Below are 24,378 nucleotides of genomic sequence, written 5' to 3' on the forward strand. Positions count from 1 at the left end.
AGGCATCTTGTCTGGAATAGTAATTATTATTGTTGCTCTGAAAACTTTGCGAAGTTCCTCGGTTTTAGTGCGAATGACCACGTAAATCAATATGAACGCAGGAAACTTGGAAAAATTCAAACAAACGAGCCATGTGTTTCCATTAACTAAACTTAGCATTGTTTAAAAAGTGTAATTAAAAATGAGGGTATAAATGAAACAGTGGCGGCTGTGTCAATTCGATAAAACCACGTGACCTTTAACATCTTTTTAAATGCAAAGTCTGTTAATGCTAATCTTTTTAATGGTCCGCGGAAAAATCCGAAGTCGTTATCATAAACAAGACATTTCACAATAAGATCGTTAAAAACGATATAGCAACATTATTTCCCTTAACAAAATTAAAGTGATACGAAGACCAGCTGTCTATTTGTAACATCAAAAATAATGATTAACAATATTCGAATTGATGAAAAATTTTAAAACGAAATCACTAAACGCCAGATTGGACTGTTATTAGAGTAGTTTAATTTTGAATGAAACAGTGTGACGTAATGAGAATTGAATAAAGCGTTCGTTTGCTGTACATCGAACGTTATCTTGTGTCTGTCTGTTGCTTGTAGTCCTGTTTATGACCCGTGAATAAGTACGACGTCCCCTGGTTTTAGCCGCAAAACCATTATCGTTCGGCGAAATGTAGCAATAAAAGCCAGCAGACACCAGTAGGCACGCAGATAAAATAACATAACACCAAAACATAATAGAAGGTAAACCGTTTGAATGTTGCCACATTATTTAACAGTTACATTTTTATGGATTAATATTTTCAACCGATAAAAAAAAACAATCATCATTAATCGTTATAAATTGTATTCTTGTAGTTGAATTGATTAGATAACTGAAACCGTAACACTTAGTGGACGATGTCATCAAATTAAATTTGTTAATGGGGATTGAGTGAATATTATACCTCTCACTTTCCCATAAAACGAGTATTGGTAAAGAAGTTGTATGTCATGAGCATTGTCTCTCTGTCTAACACGGGATAAAAACCGTTAAGAATAGGCTGCTAACTTTTGCTAGTACTACGAGTACAAGATTTCTTAGCTCATCTTCCGGCTCTACTAAACTAGTTCACGTCCTTTAGATACCTCCTTATTCCTAAATCTTTCCTGCCCTCCGCCCGAATTTGCACGAATTGCAGCGAATCATGAATTTCAAATAAGTTGAATACGAATCAATCGAATCAGCCCATGGAGTCTGTTCGAATCTTACTGGAAACAATAGAAAGTAGTTTGAATTTTCTGTAACTTTTTTAGTTTGTAAATTTTTTTAAGTTCTTAAACTTTTAAAGTTAGTTTTAAGTCGTTTTCAATAGTAGTCAAATCCTTTATTGTAGTTTAATACAATGAATATGAAAAAGCGCTTGTGTCCGTTATTTTCATTTTCCAATCATTGTAGATCCAAGCTAGTTTAGCTTAGCTAGCTGAATATATCACAGAAAACCGCAATCAAATTGGTTCAGCGATTGTGGCGATTAGCGAGCACAAACAAACAGTAATACAAAGAGAGCCGGTTACGTTTCCACCATTTATATGGATAATTGTAAATTAATTTGATGCACTAGATGCGATCCTCGGCTTTACATTATAAAAGTTAATTAAAAAGTAAATAAATGTATTTAAATAGTAAATAGACATGCTTTAACAAAAACCGACTTCAAATAGAAAAATAAAAGATATTCCAAAACAAATGAACATACACTAAAAACAATAATCATCGAAATCGGTTGGCGTGATATTGAGTTATTCATCTATTTGTCGCGCACGTACTCAATGCATATTTAAGACTTATATGGTTTTCTCATGGATACCATTATCAGAACTTGACTAAATTTAAATGGGACCACACGGGAAGCATCAGCTTATTTCAAATAAAAAAGAATCATCAAAATCGATTCACCCAGTCAAAAGTTATGAGGCTACAAAAAAAAACATACAGTCGAATTGAGGACCTCCTCCTTTTTTGAAGTCGGTTAAAAATCTACCTATAAGTCATGGTGGTGGATAGTAAATGTTAGAGACACTATTCACGTTTTAAATAATCTCATCTGGAATCTTTCGTTTAAAATCATATTTGATTTCCTTTAAATTTAATTATAATCCAGTAATTTTTGAGAAAAAGCTGTAACGTGAGTTTTGCGTTAAAAAAAAAACAGTAACACAAAGAAAAGGCTTTTGTTGCATTGTGGACACAAAGTAAAAAATTTGTTCAATTCTTACGGGTATTACGTCTCTCCTTTGTCTTGTCGAGACGAGCATTTGTTACAGAACACAATCACTTTCAAGCGGTTGAGAAATGCTTATATTTGGTATATAGTCGAGATCCTTTATGATGTTTTTCTTTTCAATGGATCTTGCGGTCTTTTCTCCAATGTAAAATATTGAAAACCAGTTTAAAGAGTTGTAATTAAATTAAAATTCTTTTGCTTTATTTATATCTATTTCTTTAAAATGTACGTATCATCGGGACTGATTAAACTTACCTGCACAAATAAATAAATAAATATAAGCTAATCTTATTTGATACATTACTATAATACGTATAATCCATTCAATTATTCCTTCGTGAAAAAAGAACTAATATATTTTTATTTTAAGAAGAAAAAACATTATTTGAAAAGTAGCCGAATTAAAAATTACTTTTTAATCCGGTGATTCCGACGAGAGTTTTTTTTTTTTTTTTTTTTTCTTCCTACCTAAGCTGAGAGCCTTGAGAGGCTATGTCAGCGTAACCCTAACTTTTGTAGGTGAGCTCACGGGGCTCAAACCTGACGTTGCTAACACGAACCCTAGCAAGAGTCGTGCTTCGCAGAATCTACCACCGGATCGGAAACGCGACCCACTGAGAAGATCCGGCGAGAAACTCAGTGGGCTGTGTCTGAGAGTTAATTTACTCGTCGAGCCCTTCGTCGCAAGCGACGGGTTCGACGAGGACGGTGACCGGTGCTTGAATTACCTAAAAGCACCGTTAGTGGATCGGGCGGATCCGAGATGACGTGTTTTGGGCGACGTCGACTGCTTTCCATTCTGTCCGCAGGATCGGGAATGTAGTTACCGGCGGCCACGATGAGAGGGTTCTCGTGTCGTGCCGCTTTATCGAAGTGGCGCATGGACGCCGACTGCAGATACTTACTGATGGACTCTAAGTCCAGGTCGTCATGGAGGTCGACGTTCCTGACGAACCACGGGGCTCCGACGGCTATCCTGCAAAAACGGGATTGAATAATTTGGAATGATTTCAAGTGTATGCGGGCCGCGTGAGCGAACACTACACTTGCATAGGTCATGACGGGGCGTATGCAAGTTTTGTAGAGTGTCACCTTATTTCTAAGGGACATTTTACTTCGCCTACATATCATCGGGTAGAGACGTCCTAGAATGAAGGCGGCACGATCGCGTACCGTCTTGATGTGGGGGCGGAATGTCATCCTACTGTCGAGGGTGACGCCTAAATATTTGACCTTCGGGGCCCACGGTATGGGCTGGTCGAACATCGTGATCGGGCGAACGGCGGGGGCGGGGGTATTGACGCGCCTAGTCGGGAGGGGGATGCTCAGCGTGGTGTTCGGAGGGCGACCCCTTTTGAAGAGCACCGCTGTGCTTTTCGTGGGGTTAATGTCGATGCGCCACTTCCGGAACCACTGTCCCATGGTGGTAGCTGCGGTCTGAAGTCGTCGATGAAGCAACGCCTTCTTCCTACACGAGTAGTAGATGGCGGTGTCATCGGCGAAGAGCGCCAGATGGGTCTCCGGAGACCGGGGTATATCGTTGATATACAAACTGAATAGTAACGGGGAGAGGGCGGAGCCTTGCGGGACTCCGGCTGTGACGTGACGGGGCCGGGAACGCGTTCCCTCGACTCGATATCGGAACGTCCGACGAGAGAATATTAGGCCATAATAATAAAGTAATTCCATTATCATTAATCATTACTGTCTTCAATTTAATGAAAACTATTCTGATAATTTGCATAATAAATATATATGTCAAGGTTCTGGTGTTCAATAAGCATTTATTTATTACTGTGTTGCCAAGTCATCTTACCCTTGAAGTTAAATTTCCCTGTAAATTTTACTTTGGGAGAACAATAACATCTCTGAATTTATTTTAGGTCGTAGATTTAATTTAACATTTCGTAATTAATTGTAGCCGTTTCAATAAATAAATAAAAATCAAAACGAAAGACTATATTGTTCATTCATGATCCAGTGCCTTCTTCATTGCTGTTTTACGATGAGGTAAATATACGAGATATTTACCTCAAAATTTTCTCGAGTAAGGTGCTCCAGGCGTTATCGCGAGCTGACCAACAGCCTATCTGCTATTCCTTTTCAATCACCTTTTTTTTTTTTTTTTTTTTCTCGGGCCGGGGGCCGAACCTCCTACGAGGTCCCCGCGCCTAGGGGGCGCGCGGGGTATGTGAGACTCAACGATCTGCAGGTGTTGAGAGCAGATCGCGGGCCCAAGGATTTTAGGGCCCACCCACTAAACGACTCCCCTGCACTCTTACACCCGACGTCCGATCTCCGTCCGGGGTCAGAACCCGTTCAGAGTAGGGGGGTTCCCGCGGTCAACACTACAACCAGACACGCGGCGCCACCCCGAGGACGCCCGACCGACGGGTCGTCGAGGCGATAGTCGACGACCAACGACGTCGGTCTCCGCGGTACGGCGGCCCTACCAGGCCGCCCGGGCGGTGCCGCTGGTGTTCCGGGATACCCCGCTGGGCCAGAACCAGCCTGCCGGGTCGGAACGCGATACACCGCCGACCGGGTTGCTCTTCAACAGTATGTTCGGCGACGACAGCGACGACGAAAATGCGGACCGCATCGCAGTCCGCAGCCGCCGACGCGCCGTCCCGTCCTCCTGGTGCCAGCGCGCTAGAGTGACGGTAGCGTGCGGCGCAGCCTCAACCCCCTTAGGTCGCCCCGTGACCATCACTGGGAGGAGACTGCCTCCTCATAGGGGCTGGAGCTGGACAAACGCCCTCCTCCGAACCCCGGCTCGACGGCGGCGGCACGGCGCCGAGAGGGAAGAAGAGCTCTCCCTCTCCCGTTCCGCCGCCTCCTTCTGCGAGATGGTGGACTCGCAGAAGTCGAGCATCGCCTGCCAGGACTCGTCGCTGCCGAGCATCGCAGCCACGATGGTCGGAAGCGACAAGTCCGGTCCTATTTTTGCAACGAGGACGCGGCGCTGCTCCGCGAAAGCGGTGCAGTACGCGAGCGTGTGCTCCACCGTGTCCTCGTTGCAGCCACTGCAGTGGTGGCACTTCGGCGTCGGCTCCCTCCGGGCGACGAGGTGCAGGTAGCGACCGAAACAGCCGTGTCCCGTGAGCACCTGTGTCGCTCGGAAGGTGAGACGTCCTCGGTCGCGATTCACCCATTCCGAGAGGACCGGGCGGATCGCCTCGACGGTCCGTCGCCCGTAGGCGGGGTCCGCCAGGCGGCGAGACCACGCCTCGAGCACGGCACGCCGAGATTGAAGCTTCCGCGCTCGAACTTCCGCCGCGCCGGGACGCGGCTCCCCCCTGGAGCGGAGATCGCATCGCCACGCGTAATCCGCAGCGAGCGCCTCCGCTTCCAGGTCCCAGGGAGGCGTCCCAGCTAGCACGCACGCCGCCTCAAACGAGACGGTGCGGTATCCACGAACCGCCCTGACCGCAATCGCGCGCTGCGGACGTCGCAACGCCGCAACGTTGTCGCGGGTCAGGGCGTGGCACCACACGGGAGCCCCGTACAGTGCCATCGACCGCACCACCCCCGTGTAGAGGCGGCGCACCACCAAGTCAGGCCCCCCGACGTTCGGCAACAGCCGACTCAGCGAGCCGGCAGCCGCCATCAGTCGGGGACCTAATCTTTCAAAGTGAGCGCGGAAGCTCCAACGACCGTCCAGTACGAGACCGAGGTACCGCAACCCGGTTGCCTCGATCTCGACGCGAACGCCTCCGATCACGAGGTGGGCCCCCTGAGGCGGCGCTCTCCGGGCCCTGTGAAACAACAGGGCCTGGGATTTATCGAGCGCCACCTCCAGACCCAGCCTTCGGATCCTGCCGATGACGAAGGCCACCCCCGCGCAGGAAAGACGGGCAGACTCTCGCAAGTCCCTCCCCCGGGCCACGACCAAAGTGTCGTCCGCGTAACAAACTACGCTCAGACCCGGAAGAGGAGCACTTAGGGCGCTACGCAGGACCCAGTCGTAGCCGATGTTCCACAAGAGAGGGCCAAGGACCGACCCCTGTGGAACACCGCGCTGGACGGGGAAGCGGAGCACCGCCCCACCGTGCCCGGTGCACACGACCGACCTGTCCTCGAGGTAGGACCCGATCAGCCGACGGAGATACGCAGGGACGCCGTGATACTCCAGCGCCCCCGCGATCACCGACCAGGGCAAGGTGTTGAACGCGTTGGCGATGTCAAGGGACACCGCCAGTGCAACCCCGCCCTGGCCGACAGCCTCATCAGAGAGGGCACGCACGCGCATCACCGCGTCGATGGTCGAGCGGCCCTCCCTGAATCCGAACTGCTCCGCTGACAGATCGGGACCCACCCCCGTCAGATGCTGGACGATGCGGGCGGCCACCACCCGCTCGAGCAATTTCCCAGCCTCGTCCAGCAGCACGATGGGACGATATCCCGCAGGTGAGTCCGCGGGGCGTCCCTCCTTCCTTAGCAGAACAAGTCTGCCCGTCTTCCACTGCTTCGGAAACCGTCCCGACTCGAGGCAGGCTTCATAGAGCCGCACGAGTCGGTCCCCAAGGGCACCGAAGGCCAAATCCCAGACCCGGCCGTGAACACCGTCAGGGCCGGGGGCCGCGTCCTTCCTCCGCATCCTCGACACGGCCGCACGAATCTCCTCCTCCGAGATGCTCGGAGGGACCACCTCAGCAGGGGCATCACCGCTCACGCTACTGCGTGGTGGCGCGCCCATGGAAGGGGGCTCGAAGCCCCTCTCCATCCGCGGGAACAGCCCGGAGACAATCTCCCGCAGCTGCTGAGGCTGGAGACGTTCCGTCACCGGGAGCGCCCATGGCCGCAATTTCTTGCGGACCGTTTGGTACGGGCGCCCCCAAGGATCTTGGTCAAGCGTCTCCAGGAGCGTCTTCATGCTCTGAGACTTGGCCTCGCCGATGGCCCGCCGCAGTGCCTCCTGCTTCTGACGGCAGTCGGCATGCAGGCGGGTCGCCACCTCCGCGAAGTCCGCATCGCGAAGGCGGCGACGGCGGTGGCGGGCGCTTCGGCGGCGCGCCCGCACGCACTCCTCTCGGAGGAGCGCGATCTCGGGCGTCCACCAATACGCACCGCCACGCGGAGCGCGACCGCTGACCCGGGGCATCGCAGCATCGCAGACGCGACGCATCGTACCCCGGAACCATTCGGCCTCCAACTCCACGTCCACTAGACGCGCGGGCATCGGCGCCCACGCGGCCACTGTGGCCGCCTCCACCGCAAGCACCTTGTTCAGGCGCTTCAGTGCCCATCGCGGGAATGACCGGGGAGCACTACGCGGGAGCTCCTCCTCGCCGCGGGCGTCTTCGGCCGGCGCGTTCAACGAGGTGGAAACGGAGAGCTCAAATCGGACGAACCGATGATCCGAGAGCGTCTCCGCCCCCTCGAGGACACGCCAACCACAGACACGGCGCGCGGCGGACGGAGACGCGAACGATACGTCCACGTGTGATTCCCCGTTCCACCGCACGCAGGTCGCGACCGAACCTCTGTTTAGGAGACAGAGGCCGGTCGCGAAAGCCCACTCCGACAGGAACTCGCCACGCGAGTCCGTGCGGGGGGATCCCCACGCCGTACATTTAGCGTTGAGGTCCCCCGCTAGTATCACTGGGCGAGACTCGAAGCGATGAACCAACGCCTCGAGCCCACCCAGGAACTGCTCGAACTCGGCGAGACTCCTGTTCGGAGAGAAGTACACCCCGATCACGACGGTTTCGTCGACCCTAACTACGACGTACCCAGATCCCCTGGCCACCATTCCAAGGGGGGTAACGCCGCCGACTGTCGCATCACGATCGCCACGGAGCCATCGACATCTCCGGCCCAGGAGTCCTCCCGGTCGGAAGGTACGAAGTATGGCTCCGCGACGATCGCGATGTCGATGAACCACTCCGCCATGGTATGGACGAGGAGATCCTGCGCCCTGGCGGAGTGGTTCACGTTCGCTTGAAGGAAGCGATGGACGTGATCCATTAATGAGGTATCACGTCCATCGCTCCCTCGTCTTCCGTCCCGCCTTGCGGCCCGACGGCCGCGGCGGGAACTGACGGGCCGGCTGTTTCACACGCAGCCGGCTCTTCCTCTGACTTCTTCTTCTTTTTCCCGCCACGCCTCCTCTTTGTGGAGGAGGGTGCGGAAAGACAGGCCGGACCCCCGGCCCGATGATCGGCCCGCCGTTTCGCTGCATCACACAACACGCAGTGCGGTGTTGCAGCGGTGCAGGAGGCTGCCTTGTGTCCGGGCTGACAGCAACGGAAGCAAAGTCCGCTGCGATCCACAGCCGACGGGCACTTGGCGAGGCCGTGCCCGGTGCCAAAGCACCGGAGGCATCGCCATGGACGTGCCTCCTGCAGCTGCACGTGGGCTATCACCCAACCCACGCGCAGCCTCCCCGGCGAGTCGGCAGGCCGACCTTGTGGAGACGTGGCCAAGAGGGTGGCCGCCTGCACGGGGCAACGCGCCCACACGGTGAAAGCCCCAGAGTAACAACTCCGGAGCTCTCCCACCTTCACTTGTGCGAGGGCGCAGTTGCCCTGCGATGCAATAGCGGCGGCCACTTCCATCTGAGTAGCGCACTCATCCAGGCCCGTCACCTTAATCTCTGCCATCTTGACGGGCCTCTCGATTCGCACGACTTCCGGGTCCGGCAGGACTTCGCGAAGCCGGGCCGCCAGTCTGTCCGCAGCCGCGCCGGAGTCGGCACCGGGACATTCAAGCAGCCGAGCCCCGTTAGCTGTGTGCCGGACTCGGATGCCACCCTCTACGCCTATAGCGTCTACATCAACGCTACAGCGCGCCCGGGCCATCACCTCCCCGTAAGTGAAGCCTTTTTCCTTCGCAGCCGGCAGCAGCTCTAAAACTACTGCCGCCGACCGTGGAGCGCGCGGTTTCCTTGACTTCCGCCCCTTCTTTTTTGTCCTAGCTGCCTCTCGACCCATAGTCTGGGGAGCGGCGGCCACAAGGACGGGCCGAGGGTCAAGCGAGGTTTGTGTTTTCCTTCCACCCCGCCTCATCACTGTGGTCCACGCCTCGTTCATGTTGGACGGGGCGGATGGTAGCGGACGGGGCTGGGGGGTCTGCGCCTGCTTGGCGGCGTTCAGGCCCTTCTTCTGCTTAGCGCGACTCCTTCCAGGCCCCGCTTTTGCTGGCTGGAGTGGGGCAGGAGCGGCGGTCGGCGGCCTTGCGGGCTGAGCATGCACTCGCCTGCTAGCAGACTTGACCGGTGCGGCCAAGTTAGCCAAAGCGCGCGTCGCGGGTGCTGCACCCACTTTGGTCACTGTGGCCTTTGAAGGCGCTGGTGCCACCACTGTTCCACGTGACGATGACATAGGCGCGGGGCGCTCGTGTGCCAGCAATGGCCTCGCGCGCTCAACTTTGGAGGTGCGAGCCTCCAGGATCGTGATTTGCCGCTTCAGCTCCTCGATCTCCTTATCCTTTTCTTGTATAATGTCTTCTAGCGGGGGTGGCGGAATTGTCAAATTGCTTTGGCATCCAACAACCCCATCGAGGGTCGCACGCATATCAGTCAACTCCTCTCTCGCACGCACGCTCTCCATCCGTAGCTCCCCATTTTCTGAGTGCAACCGCTCCAGTTGCGACCGCAGGTTGGCTACCTCCTCCGTGCTTGTGCGCTGAAGGAAAGCCTCCAGATATACTTCCAGGGTAGCGGCTACACACTTCAGGGCCCGGACGTACGTGCCCTTTAAAGAGCCTGACTTGGACGCCACTGAGGAGACAATTTCCTTCAGCACATGAAACTTTCCTCCGGGGTCATCTGGATCTATCTCCATGAGGGAGCGGGTCAGCCGCTCAACCTCACCTTCTCGGGTCCGTTCCGCTGTCCGACAGCGGGGGGCATCGGTTCGCACCGAAGGGGTAGCAGCTGGTATGCTGTAAGTCAGCCTCAGCTCCTGACTACGTTCCATGGCCGAACACACCACAACGTTTACCGGCCCTTCCTCAACCGCCATGAATTTGGCGGGCGCGGGTTCAACCTCCGATGAGTCGGAAGGAGCGGTGGTCGCCGGTCGTTGGACCGTCTTCCGCTTCCTCCGAGTCCTTGGTTCAGCCTGGTTCCGGCTGATAGATCGCCCAACGCTGTCTTGCAGGAACAGCGGCGACTCTCGACCGCTTGACGCGTATCCCCTTGCGGAGCTTCGCGTTGAGCGTAGTGAGAGCGCGCTGTCACAGCGCTCAGGTTGCACGAACGGGATCCTCTCCCTTTCGCGGTTCGTGCTACCGCCTCCTACATCTTGGCAATTGTTGCCCCCCCCAGAATACGAGGGGCTGCGTGCCTCCGATTGCTCGGAGGCACGGAGGGATTCTCCTCCCGCTGAGCGGGAGGTACCCTCCTGGGGTAATTTCTCTTTACAATTGTCCATTATTCATAATTGTCCTTTCTTATTTAACCAGGGGTGAGGTCCCCTGGGATCAGGTGATGCCCTCGGGACTGGACTCCCTCCAGCCATTCATCCCATCGCCGGGCATCGGAGCTTAGGATTGGGGCATTTTTATAGAGGTTTACGTCCTCGCGACCCCATGCCTTACGGCAGCGGCCACCGTCCCCCACCCAGTGGGGATTACGGGTTGGCCGGAAGGCTACCGAGTGCACAGGGCAACCCAGCAGACAACCGCCCGACGCTCGATACGAGCAACCACGGAGCCACGCCGGCGAACCGGTGCCTCCCATATCTGGGGGGCGTTCCCCTGTAGCCGAAGCCGGGGACATGGCAACCAGCGGCAAGCAGTCGCAGAAATGCAACGCCAGCTCACTTTCACCACAATGGGGCACAGGGTGCCACCGCTCACGGCACGCCGGCGAACCGGTGCCATCGGAAGCTGCGTTCTCCAGAAGAAGCACTCTTCACTTAGTGAAGAGTGTGGAGGGCGCAGTCCTTCCGCTCTTCCTAGTGCTGGTTTGGTCCGCGTCATCCGATCTCTTTCGTTGCAAAGCCTAACTAAGCTATCCTAAACCTAAACCTATACCTAATCCTACACCTAGGACTTCAAACTGCATCTAAACCTAATCCTAAACCTAGGACCTACACCCACAGAATCCTTGCAACGAAAAAGATCGGACGATACCTCTGGGAATGTCGCCCAGAGGATCCCGTGATCCGCCACCTACGGACGCGCCCGGTGGAAGTCCAGCCTCCCTCGCAGACGAGGCCCACAGCACGCAATCATTGCGTGCTGTGGGCCTCGTCCAGATCCCGGGTCCTTTTCAATCACCTGCCCCTTCTCTAATCAACCTACCTGTATAATATACGAACTGGATTGTAAACATAACTTAAAATAGATAGTTCTTTTAACTAAAAAGGTTAGACTTTTGATCATTTTCGGTATTTTTTATTATCCTAATTCTTGTAAAAAATCTTGTGTTTCCGCATGGGTAGTAGGTACCACCACTCTGCTTATTTCTGCCGTGAAGCAGTAATGAGTTTCGGTCTGAAGAATGGAACAGTCGTTGTACTGTGAAAGTAAGGCTTAGTACGCAGGTCTCAAGATGTTCCGGTAATCACTTAACCCTGCATGAGCCCTGAGTCCGTTCAACCGTTTAACCAAATAAGCAATTAAAACAGCACATATAACAGTATTGCAACAATGATCTCTAAGTTGCTAAATTATAACATAAAAACATAATTATAATCTGTAAATGAAAATAATCTTTCTGGTTTTGTTTTACGGTCTAATTTCGTATGTACAGGAAAGCATATAACATAGAGACCCAATAATAAACATCTTGCACAAGGTCAAATACAGTGGCCACTCCGACTATTAGCCTGTTGCACACATCGGATTTCCTAGTGAAGTTTCCTTATCAAGATTCTCATATTAATACTCTCGAATACACATACGGTTCTTCAATTCTTTCGAGATAATATTTACTTTCGAACAATTTCTGGGTTGTGACTGTGACTGAGTGTTTTCTAAGCTTACGCTTCAAAAGTTGCTTGAAGAGAGCGCTTTGTGTTAGACGAAGTTGTGTCCTTGGCATTGCTTAAGTCAATAAGCAACTTGGGCTCTTCGCCATCAGGTGAGCTGGAAATCTCTCTACCTTTGAAGACAAATAAAAGAAACGGCTTCGAATTAGTAATCGCGCCGTGGTCAGAACACCAGCCAGATGGTCAGATCTAGTAAGAGAAGCACTTGGCGGTAGTCTGTACCATGCGGTCCATGCCACCCAAGATCGAACGCAGTGGAAGAACATCACATGTGATCGCGATCCTCAGTAGTGAGGGAACGATATAGAAGAGAGAGAAATCTAATATAAAACAATTTCATTAAGCTTAGCCTCCATGGTTCAGGTCTTGTCACTGCTATCTCTCATCAAATGCTATGTTATGTGTGTGCAGATATCCTGAAAACAATCATTTATACGGTTAATTATTACATTTCACATCAACATGCTAATCTTCTTACCCTATTCAAAAATTGCATACAGCGTATTCTCATATTTCGAACGCTATAAAATATTTTCCAATTAGTAATGGTTTCGTGTAACATCGTGCCTGGTCCTAATTGTTAAAACAGACTGATTCATTTATCTGGAATGCTCGATTATTTTTAAATTTGGAATTTCAAACAATACGAATACAAAGTGTGAACGCAATATTTTATCATTACCGTGAATTGATCGATCGATATTTGCCTGTCAGTTATATTGATGGACACTTTCCGAAAAACGGCTTACCGGAAAAATACATAGTAACCAGACACGAGAGGATAATCCGTTTCTCCGAAAGAAAAAAAAATGTCCAGGGAAAATAAATTGTTCTCCCTCGTATAGGGATTTGTTTCTGTGACGGCCCTATTTACCTGCGGTATTAAATCCCCTGAGGATCAAGGGAGGACAGCGGGGCCCGTCAACACCGTGTAAGGATAAAACCAACGCCCGCATAGTTAAAATACAATTTATTCCCTCAACGCAATAGCAAAAATATTCGTGAAATTATATTGCGTCGCAGAAACTGTTACGAGTCGACCATAAAAAATTACAAAAGACTAAGCAACTATTGTTTGTAAATTATAAAGGGCCATTAGACGTCCTTAAACGATAAGCGTTTGATACCTCACCTACTGTGTCCACACGCGGACCACACGTGCGCTCACATCTCATTAATGCAATCGATACGCCTTCACTAAATATTATATTGCTAATTCTTTAGCTTCGCCTCGCCGGGTGTAAACTATCAACTTTAGATGTCATGTCTCAATGTGAACAGGAATGGATAAAACCAGCTTTTAATGTGTTACGTTCGTGTGCTTAAGCGGAAAGCCATTTAAATATTTCTTATTTAATTTTGGAAAATGCTAATTCGGAGTACTTTCTGATTTTTTTTCTTCGTATACCGATGATCGATATCATGGCCCACCTAGTGTTAAGTGGTTACCGGAGCCCGTGAATATCACTACGTGAATGCCGCCACCGACTTTGTGATATGAGATCCACGCCTCAACGGTATAACGGCTATCCCAACCTTTAAATCGAAATGCATTACTGCTTCCCAGCAAAAATAGGTAGGGTAGTGATTTCTACCTGTGCGGTCTAACAAGATGCCAGCAGTAATGTAGTGCGCAAAACCCTCAGTATCAACAGAGAAACCGGATAGACTAATCATCTGAGTTGGTATTAGTTCAGTTATAAAAATACACAAACGGTAAGCAGCGGCTCGGCTCTGCCCCTAGCATTGCTGAAGTCCATGGGCGACGGTAACCACTCATCATCAGTTGGGCCGTATGGTCGTCTGCCTACAAGGGCAAAAAAAACCTTAATTTACAATCACCTAATATACAACAATGAACATTTCAAGACTCGATTTATATATAATATTGTGTACGTTGGTCAAGTTTGGTGTATCCAATTGATTATAAATTAAAACTTTTCATGATATACCTAAGTGTACTATCAAGTTACGGGAAGCATAAAGAAATGGCTGGATATCAATGTATTTAGCGAAGCTGCAGGAATGCCTGACTGTTGTATTCTAGTCTATTAAAGATATCTATAGCAGTAGCATTTCGCGATTCAAATAAACCCGTGATGAAATTCTTATATTTTATTTCGATTATATTTAAAACAAAGCCATTTTTGTCGTGTGTTGTTAGATTTTACACTCTGAGGCTTTTAAAACGCTATAAGCAGTGGTCGCAACATAGGTGAAACCACAAAGTCAACTGTAACAGAAAGGTCATGTTGATATTCGAATTTCATCGTTTGTTCTCGCGAGGGCGTGACCTTATGTGTGACGTCACGACACAGATGGAGGGACATCACCCTCAGTCCCTTGCACCACCCACTGTCCAATAATAATTTCACTGAAACACTTCTAATGCTATGAAGTCTTTGTCTTCATGAAGTCAACATATGACCCAAGTAACGAACTTATCATCTTTTTTTATTTGAGGGAATTAAAAATCAAAATAATATAAAACTGGTGGTGGACCTTTTGTGAGTCCGCGCGGGTAGGTACCACCTCCCCGCCTATTTCTGCCGTGAAGCAGTAATGCGTTTCGGTTTGAAGGGTGGGGCAGCCGTTGTAACTATACTTGAGACCTTAGAACTTATCTCAAGGTGGATGGCGCATTTACGTCGTAGATGTCTATGGGCTCCAGTAACCACTTAACACCAGGTGGTCTGTGAGCTCGTCCACCCATCTAAGCAATAAAAAACAAATAAAATAAAAACTAAATTTTGTTAAAAAGTACTGAGATTTTTTTTGAAGAAATTTTACTTAATATGTATTATAATATACATGTTATAATTGTTTTTTATTTGTTCAATTTAATTTTTCAAAACCGACAGACAGCCAGTTGGTTTGTGTTTTATTGTTTAAATGCAATAAAACCTTTACAAGATTCTTTTCAACTGGTTCTCTTCGGATTATGTTAAACTAGTAATTACAAAAAGATACTCTAAGGCTTAACACCGCATTAGGGCTGACCACTAAAGGGTCAACGTTACTCCGCCGGTCCGGTTCCTTATTTGGTCGTCCGAGTGAGTCATTGGTACTCGCACACAAGGAATAGTCTCAGACTTGGGACATTGCAAACTGAAAGCAGCTTACGGAATGCAATTAAGATATAAAACCGCGTCTATACAAGACACGCTTTGTTAGAGTAAATATTAATTCATACAATTCGTACTTATCAAAGTTTTAGCAGATAAACGGATGTTCAATATGCATCTTTGTCTTCGTAATATATTGTGACTCAAAATATTTGTGTTTTAATTATATCTAAGTCTCAGATCCAAAAGGTAACAACTCTTAACAATCATAAGTTAAATGACTCGTGATTTTACCTGGGTATATCTTTTAATAATTATTTTATTATTATTTTGTTCTAGTGACATACGGTTGTCTTCTAAGTTTTCTTCATTATTTCTTAATGGAACAAAAATGCACTGTATTTAATAAAAAAAGTTATTAATCAAATTATTATTAAAGTTATTAATATTAATTGAACTGGATTTTTGTTCTTTTTTAAACTGAGCTATTAATATACATGTGAACTACGAAGTTTATTTAAACTAGTTTAGTAACTACTTTAGAAAACTTGTACGACTATAAGTAAAGCATTGTTTGAAAATATAAAATCTAGCAAAAATCCAAATGCCGAAGAGCACTCGGATTTATAAACTACTAGCTGACCCGGCAGACTTCGTAGTGCCTCAATCGATAAATAAAAGACCTAAACTTTTGTTTAAGATAAACTTAAAACAAACAAAAGGAATCCGTCCGACGGGGGACACATCAAAGGAAAAACAAAATTGTTATTTTTATTTAATTCCGAATATTTTTATATTTATCTAACCTTTTAAACCTTCTCTGGACTTCAACAAATAATTCAAGACCAAAATTAGCCAAATCGGTCAAGCCGTTTTCATGTTATGTCGTGACAACGGAAAACGGGTTTCATTTTTATATATATAGATTCTACATTTTCGAGTCCGTAATCCCAAAACATATATCCGTGTTGAAGCTTGACGTAGCTAGCTTATGGTTTATGAATAATCGCTAGTCTGGCAAATAAATAGTGGGTACGTTTGGCAAGGCAATTCCAAACAGCGATTAGGGCTTAAAATTTCTTTACTAGGCATTGGATGAGACGGAATTGAGCAGTCAGAAAAGGTTTGAGCGCATCCATATTTTCTGAAATTCATATCCAGATCATAGAGTATAAGTAAATGTTAAATTGAAACATTATTACACATAAAGAAGAAACAAACTAATTTGAGAAATTACTGAACTAATTGATGAGAACAACGATATCTAAATTCAATCGTATAGCCCGCAAAGTATCTGAACAACAGTAAAACCGAATAAAGGATTCAAGTACAACGTGTAAGTGGCGCTAAAAGAAATAAAATCGATGGGGGTCGAGGAAACATTGATAGATGATCGTTCTCTAACCTCGTACTTTCCCATTTGTCATTCGGTTAGAGGAATAGTTGCTTACTTTGTTCATATGGCGATATATTATCTGGTTTTGCTATTGTCTAGACTGTTCATTATTATTCTGTTGGTTTTGTTCTTTATAAACTAAAGTGGATGTCCAAAACATTAATTGATCGTATATCGAAATTAAAAATTCAGGATCTAAAACGTTAATGTTGCAAACTTACCTTCAACCATAGTATGCGCATCGGTTACCCCATCCATAAAACAGTAACTCATCATAGCTTCGTAGCAACAATAAGTAGATTGTTGGTATAACGTGCGATCACATAAGATCACCAGAATACAACTGTTATTTATTTATTTAGTACCGATTTAACTGGTTGTAACCCGCATACAGGGAATGGTCAGATACGAATTTTATATTTATTTTACTATTAGAAATCAATGATTTAATAAAAATATTCCAAAAACAGACTTCCACTGTAACTCTCATCGAATCTTCGTTTAGTAGAATAATTGTAAATAGACATGCTTTAACAAAAACCGACTTCAAATAGAAAAATAAAAGATATTCCAAAACAAATGAACATACACAAAAATCAATAATCATCGAAATCGGTTGGCGTGATATTGAGTTATTCATCTATTTGTCGCGCACGTACTCAATGCATATTTAAGACTTATATGGTTTTCTCATGGATACCATTATCAGAACTGGACTATTGAAATGGGACAACAAGGGAAGCTAAAGCTTTCTAATAAAAAAAGAATCATCGAAATCGATTCACCCAATCAAAAGTTATGAGGTAACAAACATAAAAAAGCAACATACAGTCGAATTGAGAACCTCCTCCTTTTTTAAGTCGGTTAAAAAGGGGTAAAGCTGGAATTATGACATCGTAAAGCCCTCGTGGAAACCGTACCATATTAGTTCTTCATACCGACGATTCTGCGAACCGGACGTAACTGTCCGCTTAACAGATTCGCCGTAAAGGTCCGTAGCCAAAGAATGAATATTCATTGGGCTTTGATCCTGAATTATGGAAAACTAAGATTAAACCTAGTATTCCAGTAAATCACTGTCTCCATGAATTAAGCTCTAAAGGATTATATATTTGTGGTCATTTTGATATGTTACAAAAACGAATATACTGAACTAATTATTTACGAAAATATTGGAGCTAGCGTAGGGAATCTTTCAAAGAAATAGAAATCATAATACTATAATATATAACTATAGTCGGATTTTTTATTAGACGAAGTAAACTGACGTTTACTGTGTTGTCAGTTTTTGATGAAATAAAAATAGTGTTGTGACAAAGTGAACGATTGAAAAAACTCCTGAATTAATGAAATTGCCTCGATTGTCTAGTGAATAGTTAGTGTGCCGAACTGCCGATATCGGGCACGGGGTTCGAATTTTAGCCGTGCTTTGTACATACCAACGAGTTTTCGACGAAACATTATGTTCCTATGGTATCTACCTGTACTGAATACCGAGTGTTTTAAACATTAAGAAAAACATTGCGAGGAAGCTTGTAAGACTGTCCTATTTCCAATGCATCATATAGTTGAAACTATAGATGTATAAAATATAACAATTATAGGTACATAGGTAATGAAAATAAAAAAAACTGATTGTAGTTACATACTACTAGTAACATATTATTATATTGGATCACTTTAATACAATTTTATTGTAAAATATAAATAATATTCTTTTATAGTTTGAAATTAATGAGTAACTCTTCACACTCATTGTTCATTTATGTGATTGAACGAGAACTGAACGCATCACTATTACTTTAAATATAGCAACATTATTTCACAAAGTGACATTAGCTACTGTCAGCTGGCTTCGTCTAATTAAAAATCCGACTATAGTCAGGTCATAAGTATTGTCACACAGTAAAAACTTTTCTTTTAGAATGCTGGCCACAAAAAAGTTTATTGAATTCGAATTTCGAATTGTTCATGAAAATAAAAATGTATACTTTTAGAATTTTACTCATTTTTAAATATGGAGTGGACGCTTAAAGAAGACCGTGTTGCAGTTATTGCGTTGCATCGTTGCGGTTACGCGCCAATTCAAATTTTTAACATACTGAAAAATTTGAATATAACCAAAAGATTCGTTTATCGTACCATCAAACGATACAATGAAGACTCTAGTGTAGATGACAGGTCAAGAAGTGGTCGCCCTCGGTCTGTTAGGACTCCAGCAGTGATAAAAGCTGTGAAGGCGCGAATTCAAAGAAATCCCAAACGTAAGCAGAAACTGTTGGCCCTTCAGATGGGGTTAAGCAGAACCACGGTGAAAAGGGTGTTAAATGAAGACTTAGGGCTTCGGGCATATCGAAGAAAAACAGGACATCGTTTGAATGCTCGTCTAATGGACCTGAGACTGAAGAGATGCCGCGCTTTGTTGAAGCGGTACGCGGGAAAAAAATATCGGGAAATTCTTTTTTCGGATGAAAAAATTTTTGCCGTAGAAGAGAGCTACAACAAACAAAATGATAAGGTGTACGTACACAGTAGTGAAGAAGCCAGCAACCGTATTCCGCGTGTCCAACGAGGTCATTTTCCATCCTCGCTCATGGTATGGTTGGGAGTTTCTTATTGGGGCTTAACAGAGGTACATTTTTGTGAGAAAGGTGTAAAAACGAATGCAGTTGTGCATCAAAATACAGTCCTGACGAACCTTGTGGAACCTGTTTCTCATACCATGTTCAATAACAGGCACTGGATATTCCAACAAGATTCGGCGCCAGCTCATAGAGCGAAGAGCACACAAGACTGGCTGGCGGCGCGTGAAATCGACTTCATCCGGCACGAAGACTGGCCCTCCTCCAGTCCAGATTTAAATCCGTTAGATTACAAGATATGGCAACACTTGGAGGAAAAGGCGTGCTCAAAGCCTCATCCCAATTTGGAGTCACTCAAGACATCCTTGATTAAAGCAGCCGCCGATATTGACATGGACCTCGTTCGTGCTGCGATAGACGACTGGCCGCGCAGATTGAAGGCCTGTATTCAAAATCACAGAGGTCATTTTGAATAAACTTTAGTGTCATAAGAATCTATGTTTTGTTAAGTTCATTTTGGTATATGAATGGTTACATAATGAATAAACTTGTTTCAATTATTTTACATTAAACATGTGACAGAATTTATGACCTGACTAGGTATATATTGGGAATCGCGTTTTTTACAATACAGTTTTTTGTAGTGCTTGGGTAACGTAATTAATTGCTGATCGGCGAGGTCAGCGATCTCGTGCTGAGACGTGGACTTTGTTTTGGATTTAATTTCGCTCACTATTGATTTTCTAATTATGAAATTGATATTGTTTTGAATTTACGTTGAGCTAAATGTACTTCTGGTAATTTCGCCGGTTTGTGTTAGTTGAATGATGGATATTTTTTTGTTACTTAGAGGTGTGCACGAGTTCACAGTTCACCTGGTGTTAAGTGATTACTGGAGCCCATAGACATCTACAACGTGAATGTGCCACCCACCTTGAGATATAAGTTCTAAGGTCTCAGTATAGTTACAACGGCTACCCCACCTCTCAAACCGAAACGCATTACTGCTTCACGGCGGAAATAGGCGGGGTGGTGGTACCTACCCGTGCGGAATCACAAGAGGTACTACCACCAGTAATTACGCAGATTATAATTCGACAAATTGTGTACTTAAATATATTGGTGAAATGCAGAGGTCTAGTTAAAGTTGCGGTATTAGTAAAATGAGTACTTTTTAATGAATATTCACTTATTTCCTTAGTGGTTACGACGGAAGCTGCATAAAACATTTTAGTAGTTGTGTTTACCCAGCTCGACCATCGAAGTTTGTGTGTTTAAGTTGATGACTAATTCAATACGATTACTCGGTTTCCGTTTTTTATGCTTAAGATATGCGTATGTTATGATAGTAATTTTCGATTAATACCTAGTATTATATGAGTATACTATCATTTTTCAATGTTATTTAAGATGAATATATGTATAGTGGAAAGATTTATATTGTTTTGGTTTCTTAATTTAGGATAACAATCTAACCTTCGTCAAGGTAATTTATAATCCAGTATGAGTTAAAAAAAACTAAAATAAAAATGGTTTTAAATGGTAATAACCATTTAATGGTAAAAACCATTTAAGTGAATCTTATACATTAATTCCTAAAATTTTTGATTAGCCGATTTTTTTTTTCGAATTTTGTACTTTGCCATACAATTATTTGAATTTGAATAATATATAATATATTATTAAAATTTACAATATTTTATAGAAGACAATGTTTGGAAAAAAATAATGTATAGTTGATCGTATTCGATTGACTCAAATTTTGGTACAGTTTTGGTTGACAGAAAGTTTTTGTCATAGTATCACAATATTGCACGAAATTAAACAAAGGGGCTAATAGTCAGTTAGTAATAGCATTTAATTTGTGAAGTTAATTAAATTGTATTTTCCATCGGCCTTGTTTTAGCAGGAAAATGAAATTCAAGGTTTTATTATAAGTACATTATTTTAAAGGGTTTTCAATGAAGAATGGTTAAATACTCTGAGGAATTTTTTGAGATGATAACCTCATTTCGTTTAGTTCATCAAGATATTTGCCGCCAGAGAAGAGCATTAATCTTAACAGCTGGATATGTTACGTATATCTGCAGTGTGTTTTAGGAGGTTTTTTTACCACGTGACATCCGTGTGATGAATGAACTCCCTTCACAATTTCCTTCTTCACACGAGTCTTCAAAAGCTCGCTGCAATACGCAATGTTTTAGTTGTGCAACTGGCATTATGGATGTCCATGTAAAGTGCTTAAAATAAAGACCAAATATTTCGTGATTAAAAATTAAGCAAAATGAAAAATTTGTTGATTGACACCTTTTAAATCCATTCATTATATTGGATCTATCAATGTTGCTATGTCTATACTAATATTATAAAGCTGAAGAGTTTGTTTGTTTGAACGCGTTAATCTCAGGAACTATTGGTCCGATTTGAAAAATTATTTCAGTGTTAGATAACCCATTTATTGAGGAAGGCTATAGGCTACATAACATCACGGTAAGACCACGGTTTAAATATCTCGTTGACATTCTATAGTTCAAAAATATTTTTCACTTTCTACGTAAATGAAATTGGGGGTAAAATTTAACGTTATGCCAAAGTAACTATTCCACGCGAACGGCGTCGCGGGCAAAAGCTAGTATTTAATATAAACGAACCGATACCATACGATACTATCATAATGGAGCCGCCAAACAAACAGATCGTTCATAGTTACGCGGCAAACTTCTCTAGTAATAGAGGTGGATCGTAATTGTAGAATGAAGCGCAATAAAACACATTTAGCTTTCATAATGTAAACGGAAGAGCGATAAGGGCGCCCTTGTTCGGACATGCCCACGTTTGTGTCGTTTAATGTATGGATGTGTAATGGATATTGTATGTTCGCGAGCACCTTGACCTTACACCGTCGGTCTGTGACCGCGGAGTATACTATCTAAGTACACTCAGTACATAGACTCGAATAGATTGATGGTCTTAATTCGATACTGATCTATGTCCTTTATAAACTACTAGCGACCCGCCCTCGCTTCGCTTCGGAAACTGGAATTTATTATTGATTTCTCCACTATTTAATGAATGTTTTTTTTTTTTTTTTTTTTTTATTGCTTAGATGAGTAGACGAGCTCACAGCCCACCTGGTGTTAAGTGGTAACTGGAGCCCATAGACATCTACAACGTAAATGCGCCACGCACCTTGAGATATAAGTTCTAAGGTCTCAGTATAGTTACAACGGCTGCCCCACCCTTCAAACCGAAACGCATTACTGCTTCACGGCTGAAATAGGCAGGGAGGTGGTACCTACCCGTGCGGACTCACAAGAGGTCCTACCACCAGTAATTACGCAATTTATAATTTTGCGGGGTTGATTTTTATTACACGATGTTATTCCTTCACCGTGGAAGTCAATCGTGAACATTTGTTAAGTACGTATTTCATTAGAAAAATTGGTACCCGCCTGCGGGATTCGAACACCGGTGCATCGCTACATACGAATGCATCGGACGTCTTATCCTTTAGGCCACGACGACTTCAAAACATATAATCATAACAAAATATAAACATATATATCATACATATAAACCTTCCTCTTCAATAACTTGTAGACTCATACTCCAGAGCCAGTAAATAAATACACAGATTGCAATAGTTCACTTAATACTGCTTTATATGTAACTCCACTTGTACAATCTTTAGATATCTGCTCACTACTCAATACACTGATTTCTGTGTCGTTTTTTCAGACTACCGCCTTTTTTATTATGTCACGTCCCCACTACTGCCATTGCTCCCACTAACAGTGTTGCTATTTGACAATCCGATAATTGCCTTAAGTTTAACATGATACATTTTATTATTTTTGTTTTAATTATTTTACAATAAACCTTACAAACTATCTATTAAAAAAACCGCATCAAAATCTGTTGCGTAGTTTGCATACATAGGGACATAGGGACAGAGAAAGCGACTTTGTTTTATACTATGTAGTGAAGAGCCGTAGGATCATAGTAATCTTTAATATGCATGGAATCATGTTGCTATACGAGTCTTCAAGTTGATTTGGTGATTTAAATATGTTTTGTTTTATTTGTTGGCGTTTGACAATGCATTTCCTGTCGCCAAGATTGATGATGTTCATACAATGCGGCTTATGTAATACATGTATGTTTGTCTATGCTTGTGTTGATGATGTCAAAAGAATAACGTGTTGAGCACATAATTTTCCACTTGTCTGGAGAATGCATGTTTATAAGATAATTAATTACGGAATTTGTACATCGACTAGTTTACATAAACATTAGTAATTTATTCCTCAATGTTATTGTGATAACTTCGACTAGTAAAAAAACATTTTCTTACGAAACATATTTAATAAATTAACTTTAACAACTTAACGATAAAATTAACTTTATATGATATTTTGAAAAAATAAACCGGTCGTCAAAAACTCGAAATCTCTGTGTATTGGCATTTTATTGTGGAAAATTTTTCTTGTTCGTATTTCATTAGTATTATATTTTTCAAATTCAAATCCGGTAACTAGTGTATTAATTACCATATTATGTTCTTTTTAAATTTTTTTTAATATGAATATCAATTATTAATTTAAATTTTATAATTTATTGTGAGACGGAGTAAGTTTTTGAAATAACTAGTATTTTTTGTGAATGAAATAAGAACAATGCGCTGCGATGTCGGAAATTTCTTTTGATAAACACGGGTATTAGCGTAATTTTTACGTATAATTCTAGAAGATAATTCTAGAACAGAGAACGAAATGAGATTTTAGTATGGTAACGGTATTTTTATTGGGGGAACGAGCTTACGGCGCTCTTAGTGTAAAGTGGTTGGTTACCCACCCGAGTCCATGGATAATAAATACCGCCATTCATATTGAAACGTGAAATCAAAGTAGTAAGTAGTATCTAAAGTAGCAACACTATCTAAAATCTGTATACAGTTAAATACTGTTTTAACAGATAGTTAAGTAGAAACCGCGTCACGTGCCAACTTATGATTAACAGTCAAACAAATTATTATCGTGCATTTTTTTTAACTAGTCAATTGTCAGGGTGAACATATTTGGGAAAAGTTAAGTGCTTTTTTTTTCTTAATCTATATCAAGTATAT

General features: G+C 44.3%; 1 protein-coding gene and 1 long non-coding RNA gene across 8 annotated transcripts in view; one reads left to right on the forward strand and one right to left on the reverse strand.

Annotated features, from left to right (window-relative positions):
- Pde11 (Phosphodiesterase 11) overlaps positions 1 to 24,378 on the forward strand; it is a 287,160-nt gene that overhangs the window by 103,583 nt on the left and 159,199 nt on the right. The window lies entirely within an intron of this gene.
- The window catches only part of LOC149503272 (uncharacterized), a 394,089-nt gene that overhangs the window by 75,200 nt on the left and 294,511 nt on the right, over positions 1 to 24,378 (reverse strand). The gene's annotated exons all lie outside the window — the stretch shown is intronic.

This window comes from Bombyx mandarina, chromosome 03 (assembly GCF_030267445.1).
Source record: "Bombyx mandarina strain Sakado chromosome 03, ASM3026744v2".
Lineage (NCBI taxonomy): Eukaryota > Metazoa > Arthropoda > Insecta > Lepidoptera > Bombycidae > Bombyx > Bombyx mandarina.